Source organism: Brienomyrus brachyistius, chromosome 5 (genome assembly GCF_023856365.1).
Source record: "Brienomyrus brachyistius isolate T26 chromosome 5, BBRACH_0.4, whole genome shotgun sequence".
Classification (NCBI taxonomy): Eukaryota; Metazoa; Chordata; class Actinopteri; order Osteoglossiformes; family Mormyridae; genus Brienomyrus; species Brienomyrus brachyistius.
This window is the reverse complement of record NC_064537.1, coordinates 32,361,683-32,370,745: the sequence shown is the minus strand read 5'-3', so window position 1 is coordinate 32,370,745 and position 9,063 is coordinate 32,361,683.

Here is a 9,063-nt window from a genome sequence, read left to right as displayed (position 1 = left end):
CAGTTGACATAGCCTATACCTAGTCAATGGATGAAGATTGTTCCCTATGATCCTTTGGGCCAACCTCACTGCCCAATGTAAGGCCTCCCTTTTATGAGCAGTGGCTGCACTATGCCATGGTGTAATATGGTCTATGAAGGCTACATTCAGTGGTAAGTGTGGTCTTCCTTAGCTGTCTCAGGAAGTGAAGGGGCTAACAGGCTTTTGTGAGGATTGATCCACCTTAACCTTTCTGAGATCTGGAGGCCACTGAACCTGAAGCTGCTTGACAGTATCCGTTGGAGAGCTATCAGTGGTGATTAGTGTGTGGCTTCTGCTGGGCCTCCTGTAGTCCACAACAATCTCCTTTTGTTTTAGCAATGTAGGTATATGACAAAGTATATCTTGCTTTCATTTTGAGTGGTATTCCAGATGGGGAAGAGAACTATAGAACACTATTCTAAAATTCAGATCATCTCCAGGTCTGTAAAAGGTGATTAGCAACATGAACAGCTTTCACATCATAATGCGATACAGAGGAAGCTGCCACAGGGTTACCTACTCTCACGCACCTGGCGTGGCACTGCTCACGCAAGAAATATTACGGTAAATCTATATTATTCTACTATAAACCTAAAATTATCCATATCAAAAGTGATGGGGTAGTGTGCCAACCCTACAGACTATTTACAAGGTCATAAAATTGTTGCATACATGTAAATGCGTGTGCGGACTTGTGTTGAAAATCTTACACCAGCCAGCTGACCAAAGTTGGCAATCCTGCTATGACAAAAGTCAGCTAGTAAAATCAGTTTCATTTGCATACACAAATAGATTAAAGACCAAAAAGCCATTTTGCTAAGGGACTAATCTTGGCAACCTTCAAATATAAATGCAGTATTTAAGTTTCTTAAGCATTATTATTAAACGTTCATTATACTTGAACATTTAGCATTTATTGAAATATATTTCATGCACTTTCACATCAAAAAGAAATTGATATAACCTAAACAATAGCTAATATTCATGGTTTTGTGTTTTTAGTTGTGTTATTATCTGTTTATCATGTTGCTTCAAAAGTTGTAGTCTAAGTTGCTTAAATAGTAAATTAACAGGTATGAAACATCGTTATTGTAGTGAGCCTTCCCTTCTAGTGAAGTCTAGCATAAGTTTCCTGGTTTATTATGGAAATTTTCTTCATGCATTGCTTTACATCTAGATACAGTGCGTTGAAGTAAGCAGCGGAATTCCCTGTGTATAACTGACTTCTTAATTGGATAAATGCAGAACATTATCTTGGAGGAGGGAGGGCAGATTTTCCCTGCCTGCACTAATTCTTAGTGTTGACTGCTGACAATTCTAGGGCAGTACTTCTACTAGATTTGGGAGGTACAGTTTTAGGATATTGTGGATGAATTCATACTTGTTATGAAATATAGAGGGAGCTCTAAGCTTTGAAAACTTATGTTGTGAACTCAGGAAGGCTGTGGTTCTAAATCAACCTTTTTGTTGATTTAATTCTGGGGTTCTGTGTAAAATCATGACAAGTGCTTTTGTGCTGCTTACTACCAGTGAGGTATACTATTGGGTTCTATTAAAAATCTCTAAAAAAGCCTTCATTTCAACGCACAAAGTATACTGATCTAAACAATATTGTGTTATCCTGTAACAATAGTAATGGCATATTTTTTTCTATGCTTTTCAAATTGAGCAACCCACCCTCTGTTCTCGCTGTGGGCCCCTATTGGGCCATAGGTCCTAGTTGAGAACCACTGAACTAAGGGATCGTTGAATAAAAGATTCACAGTGAATTCAGAATGAAAAACATTGTCAAAGTCATATAGAGTTGATATTTTATTGAGTGTTCATCGATCAGCCATACTATTAAACCCACCTGCCTTATATTGTGCAGGCTTCCCTTGTGCCACCAAAACATCTCTGACCTGTCGAGACCTCTGGAGGTGTCCTGCCATTACTGGCATCAAGATATGAGCTGCAGATCCTTTAAATCCTGTAAATTACAAGGATGGGCTGGGTTGTTCCCTGCGAAACACCCGCAGCCTCTGGGATGGTCTCTGGGTCCCCACAACCCTGAATAAGATAAGCGGTTGCAGAAAACCGACGGATTGATGGACAGATGGAGGGGTGGATGGAATTTTTCCACGAAACTTGTTTAGCTAGTGTCCACAATTTTATTCTATTCTTTATGTCTGGAACCCGCACTGCAAAATTGTGGGAAATGCATGTTATCCCTTTAAAACAGGTCTACACACATCTGTCATAAAGATGTCCCAAAATGTACCATATTAAATATATAATGTTTTTAAGGCCCAATTTTCCACTTTGGGATCAAACAAATGTATTACCCTAATGTAATCTAATTAAAATATAATTCTCATTTAAATTTGTATACTTCGTTTAATTTGTGTCATTTCTGTACTATGTCCATCATGCTTTCGGTACTGATCTCTATGCAGAATGCAGGCTTAACAAGGTGCTAAGGGCAAGAGGAAGCCTAGCTGATGGGATTTTATTCCTGTGTGTGCAGTATGGATGGTGACTTAGAAAGCTGCAGAGCAGAAAAACAGATTACAGTCAGCAGTTTCTAAACCTAGGGCCTGTAGCGTTTTTCAAAAGGAAAAGTAGTGAAAAGACATATGGAAGACGGTGTGTATGTTGCTGCTTCCAAGTCCCACTCTTGCCAGTGTAGGGAAGCAATAAAAAAGGCCAATAGGATGTTAGGTTACATCTCTAGATGTGTGGAGTTTAAGTCAAGGGAGGTGATGCTACGATTATATAAATCCTTGGTAAGACCCCACCTACAATATTTTGTGCAGGTTTGGTCACCATACCTTAAGAAGGACATTGCTGCCTTGGAAAAGGTGCAACGTAGGGCGACAAGAATGATTCCTGGTCTTAGGGGAATGTCTTATGAGGAGAGGTTAGCTGAGCTGAATCTGTTCAGCCTCGGGCAAAGGAGACTAAGGGGGGACATGATCCAGCAGTTAGACTCTGACAGGTCTGGATGCTGTTCAGCCAAATAGCTATTTCAATATTAGTTTAAGGAGATAAGTAGAAATTAGCGGGAGAACATTTTAAACTGAATTTGAGGAAGCACTTCTTTATACCACGTGTAGTTAGAGTATGGGATAGTCTTCCTGCTAGTGTAGCACAAGCTAAAACCCTGGGTTCCTTTAAATCAGAGCTAGATAAGATTTTAACAACTCTGAGCTATTAGTTAAGTTCTCCCCAAACAAGCTTGATGTGTCGAATGGCCTCCTCTCGTTTGTAAATTTCTTATGTTCTTAAGACCAACACCTTATGCACTTAGTATTAAGAGTTTCAGTGTATTTTTGCTTGCTGTGGCTTTTTTAAAGGCTCTTACTACCCAGCGACTCTCTGACTGCCTGCAGATGTAAAAATTAGTAAGTTTGGTTTCAGCCTGAACTCCACATAACTAGTAGGTTTGTATTGTTTTTTTGTTTAGTTTTTTTTTTTTTTTTTTACATTTTATGTATTGTATTTATTGTGAGTATTTTATGTATGAACATCTACAATGACAAATTCTTTGAATGTGCAAACCTTCTCAGCTAATTGTTGTCAACGCTATTCTATTTAAAGTGTACAACAGGAGTCACCAACATGGTTGCCCCCAAGGACCACATGAGTCGCCCACAGACAACTCACCAGTGTGCAGCGACTAAAATTTAATTTGATCCTGTTGCTATTCTTCTTTAATCATCCATCCATTTTCCAAACCGCTTATCCTACTGGGTCGTGGGGGGTCCAGAGCCTATCCCAGAAGCAATGGGCACGAGGCAGGGAACAACCCTGGATGGGGGGGCCAGCCCATCACAGGGCAAACTCACACAGCATTCACTCATACATGCACACCTATGGGCAATTTAGCATGTCCAATTAGCCTCAGCATGTTTTTGGACTGTGGGGGGAAACTGGAGTACCCGGAGGAAACCCCACGACGACATGGGGAGAACATGCAAACTCCGCACACATGTGAGTCAGGTGGAGACTCGAACCTGGGTCCCAGAGGTGTGAGGCAAGAGTGCTAACCACTGCACCACCATGCCACCCCTACATAAAACATGTGACTGCAAATTTATGCAATAAAATGCAATGTGCAATGATGCAACAAAAATCAATAATAAAAATTCATAATAAGAACAAAGAGTTTCAACAATAAACAATCCTTGTATATTCTAGAAATAAAATTTAGTTTTTTTTTTTTTGTCCTCCATATAGATCACTCTTCCATGAGGTAAAATACTGTTTATTTGTAATGAGCTAAATCTGAACTAATGAGTGAAACTGAGGGGCCCAGGTGGCACCCGATTAACCCTAATACACTGCCAAGAAATGGCCAGGGGGGGTCTCATCTGGGTTCTTGTTGGGGGGGGAGGAGATATTATTGGTTGCCCCAAGGATAAAGAATAAGACAATCATATGGTAAGGTAATACTGGACAATCAATGGATTTGTGAGAATATTATCTTCCAAAGCATCTTAATAGGTAGACAAGCCCATATACAATGTGACAATGTATCCACAGAGACTTTACATTTAGTGCATGGATTTGACCTGAAAAGTCTATGAACAATTTGAAAGTGCCTCTGCGCAATGATGATGAATGAGTTAAGGTTTGAGTGAATACAGCCTAGGATATCATCCCATTTATCATCTGCAATAGCCATGTTAACGTCCATTTCCCACCCAATTCTATTAGCATTGATACCGTGTTTGCTTCACTTACACTGTAAGATCTTAAAGTGTTTAAATTTAGAATCAGAAGTCAGTGGTAGGCAGGGCAGTGTTAATAAAAACTCACACTTTGCAGATAATGGTAATTGTGGCTTTGGGTTTAAAAAAATCTTTCTTTATCTTCCTCAAAAGATTTGTGATTATCTTGATCCCATGAGACAATGATTGAAGAAGCAACCAGGCTACCCTGAGAGAAGGGTTAGGGGGAGATTCTGGGCTCCCCATGAATGAAACAAAGAACCTATCCAAGGTTTGGTTTTAGAGTATCATTTTATCTTAGTCCAAATTAGTGCTGTTAAGGATATGTTGATAACCAACATTCCTTTTCCAGTGCTTTTCATGGATAACAAGCAGGTAAGTGGGGATGGGCGGCAATAATTATGATTTCATGTCTATTCACCAAAAGGCCATCTCTCTAATAAAACATTCTTTAATACGTTTAAGGTGACTTGTCAATTATAAAACTTTGTATTACAAAGGCAGAGTCCCCTAAATCCAGCTGACAGCTGTACGTTTCTATATGTACGTTTTGGCTTCTTCCCTGCCCAGATAAAGGCACAAATATATGAGTTGAAAAATGTAATGTCCTTATCTGAAGGAGGTACAGTGATCATTTCTGAAATGTACAGTATTTTAAGCAGACTATTTATTTTCAGTATACTTATTCTCCACATCAGCAATAAAGGAAGACAGGTTCAGCGATGGAGATCATTTTTAATCCTATGTATAACAGAAGGAACATTATGCAGATTGTATCCAAACACTGGCCAGTAATCTCCCCAAAGCCCCACATGGTACAGCACCTAAACATATAACTCAACATTACCCTTTAAAACGCTTTTATAGCATCAAAATCTAACAAGAATTTTTCTTGCGCTTTCTGGGTAAATTGTATAACATTTCACACACATCTGACATTAGAAGAATTTTGCTCTTTACAAAACCCAGTTTGGCAAAATCTTACGATGATTCTTTAAATCGGCTAGCATTTTGCCCTGAACCCATGAGGACCAGGGCTTTTATTATAAGGAAAATTTATAAATCTGTTATTTTTCTCCCCTTCAGTGTGTTATTCAATGGAGTTCTATCTTCTCGGAATTAATTCATACCTGAAACAAGATTGCTGCATTGCAACTTATAAGCTCCCCAGGAACTTTGTAACAATTTTGTTAATATCTTTACTTAGTCTTTCTGTTTTTTTTGCTTTACCTCTCACTGAAGGTATAAATGAACTCCCTCTTTTTTTTCCTTCAAGGTTTGCCATATTTATCTAGCAAAGAGATGAATGTCACCGTCTTCCATGTTAATAACATGGAAAGACGTGCCTGTACTGCCATGAGCTTTCTAGCTATAGTTTTGCTTGGGTTTTCAATTATGAAATTCCCTAGATCAGCAATATCTCTCTCTCACTCAGCTTCCTTCTTTTCGTAAGAGAGATATAATATTACCATTAATCTAATATTGGCTTTCAGCATTTCCCAAATCAAAGGGGGCCCAGAGGACTCAGTAATAATTATGGACGGTATATCTTATCAACTGTGTATGCAATAAAATGGGGATCCCTATCTAGATATGCAGGAAATCTCCAAAGTAGCAGTTTTTTTCTCATTATCAATCCATATGACTATAGAAATTACAATCTCCCCAAATGAACAACGGACAACATTATGTACTTCAATCCAGAAAATCTTAAATTCTTGAAGAAATTCAGTGTACTACTGAAAGATGTGTACATTGTTTCACCTTGGGATTACATAGTCGCCATATGTTAAACATGTTACTTAATTCTTCTAGTCAGGGACATGCATGCACATGAAAGGGCTGGATGCATCTAATGTAATATCATGTTTCCATCCAAAACAACATGATCACATGCCCACTTTCTTGCCTTAGTGTACATGTAAAGAAGTTAAAATCAAAAACAGCGAGAGGCATAAATTTTAACCAGAAACAATGACTTCCCTAGCACTAGCAACAGTGTACATAGTCCTCAATGACAAGTAGCATGTTCTTATGTTTAAATATCACCATCCCTGGTATTATGAAGAGTAACATACTTGCCCTAGTCAGTTTTATTTCAGTTCTTCATGCTCCTCATTACTGTGATGAGTTTCTTGAAGGACAGCAATATGCGCGTTTAGATTTAAAAAAGTTCAGTACTTTCCCCCTTTTTATTGAATGATGAATGCTTTTGATATTCCAGGGAAGAAACCCTAATGTCACCTCCATCCATAAAGAGTTCACACTGAGACTCGTAAGATCAGAGCACATGTTCGGGTAGCAGGGATTTCTCAAACAAGTCGGTGAGTAGATATCCACACCTCTGGCTGAAGATGGGAGTATTTTCATAATAAACATGGACATTCTGACAGAAAATGCAAAAAAAAAAAAAACAAGACAACAGCAAGTATTTGTGGAACTGAAAGACTCGAGATAAACAAAACAAGCATTGATATTGACTGTGTACTTTTTCATTGACATAGTTTTAATTATATTTGGCATACACACAAACATACATCGTACATGTGTGTAGTGAAATGTCTTAACATTTAACATTTAACAAGTGAAAACATTGCAAGTCTGAGTCAGTCTCAAGTCATGTGCCCTCAAATCCAAGTTGAGTCCCTGTCATTCCATCATTTTTCCTGTCAAGTCACAAATCATAACATTTGTGTCTCATGTCCAAGTCAAATTGTGAGTCATGTCACTTGACTCCCTACCTATGTCAGATGTTTTTCTTACCTTGCTGCAGCAAAAACCTGCCAGAGTACATTGTAGGTAAAGTCCCTCAAAAGCAGAAATAGGTTGGAAAGAGAGGACATGATACATGTTTCCAACTAACTATCTCAGGAGACCTTGCATTCAGCCAAATGAAAATGCAGACAACACAGAATTGATATACAATGAAATTATAAAATTAACTTTATGGTATCCAGAGGGGAGACTATAGCCTCAAGTCTTCTCGAGCCGTAAAGTCCAAGTCTTGAGTCATTTGCCCTCAAGTCCAAGTCGAGTCCAAGTCATTCCATGTGTTTTGCTGAGTCGAGTCACAAGTCATCAAATTTGACTTGAGTCCAAGTCGAGTTACGTGTCAGTCACTTGAGTCCCCACCTCTGGTAATTCTATGGACTAAACATCCCATGCAGTGCGAACAGCAAGTTTAGTAGTAATGAAATGTGACCAGTTTGGAGCATGACGATCAGGCTGTGAATGCAAAGTTGGAATGGGTGCATTCAGTCTTCAGAATATCTCTTTCCATTACCAACCCAAAAATTTTGTACATCCATGTCTTAAGACTATCAATGGGAGACCGGCCCTCTGTTTTCTCAGCAATCTCAGTAGTTCTCAAATTGTTCCCTGTTCTCCCTATTTTTGAGTTTACCCACTTTCTCTTTTCATTTTGAGCGATACCTCATCACCAGATTCCATGTCCTTGGCAGCGCTAATTCCAGCTTTGGCTCCTTGGCCTCCTTGCAGCATCAGCTTGGATCAACAAAAGGAGTCAATTGTCCAAGTTTTTCATTGAGAATGTTCAATACTTCTTGAACAAAGCAGGTATAGAAAATGGACAGATGGATAATGAATGAGAACATCCATGATGGTGGTACGCTTGCCATCTCGCATTGTGCCTAGTTGTTTGATCACGGTATGAGCCTCTAGATGTCCCCTTTAACTCGTCCAGAGACATCATGATTTACAACTGTCTGTCAGTTCAAATGCTAAAATAAAAACCTAAATATCAGAGATAATATATGAAAAAATTGCATCTATTAGGTTCTCCCATGCGCACATCCCCAGTTAATAATAGTGATTGATAATGTGCTTGTAATGTGAAAAATAAGCTACTAATTATTAAATGTGTTTGTATTGTAAAATACATAACACTTGTTCTTCACTAAACTGCACATAATATGCTTCAAGTGCATAAACCTGGTCAAGAGACATGCAACATTTATAACAATATTTCGCCCCCCAGTGTATAAATTGGCCCTTTAACTAGGCATTAACTTGGATGCTGGTTAAGATTATGAAACTTGGTAACGGGGACGAGTGTCTTTGTAATACTTGCAATAACATGTTTCATCTGCTACATACTAAAAAGGACACCCTATGTCACTCTGCTGGTACCCTGTGTCGTCCTCCTGGTACCCCATGTCGTCCTGCTTGTACCCTATGTCATCCTGCCGGTACCCTGTGTTGTCCTGCTTGTACCATGTCGTCCTCCTGGTACCCTGTGTCATCTTGCTTGTACCCTGTACCATTCTGCTTGCACCCTGTGCCAACGCTGCTTGTACCATATGTCATCCTG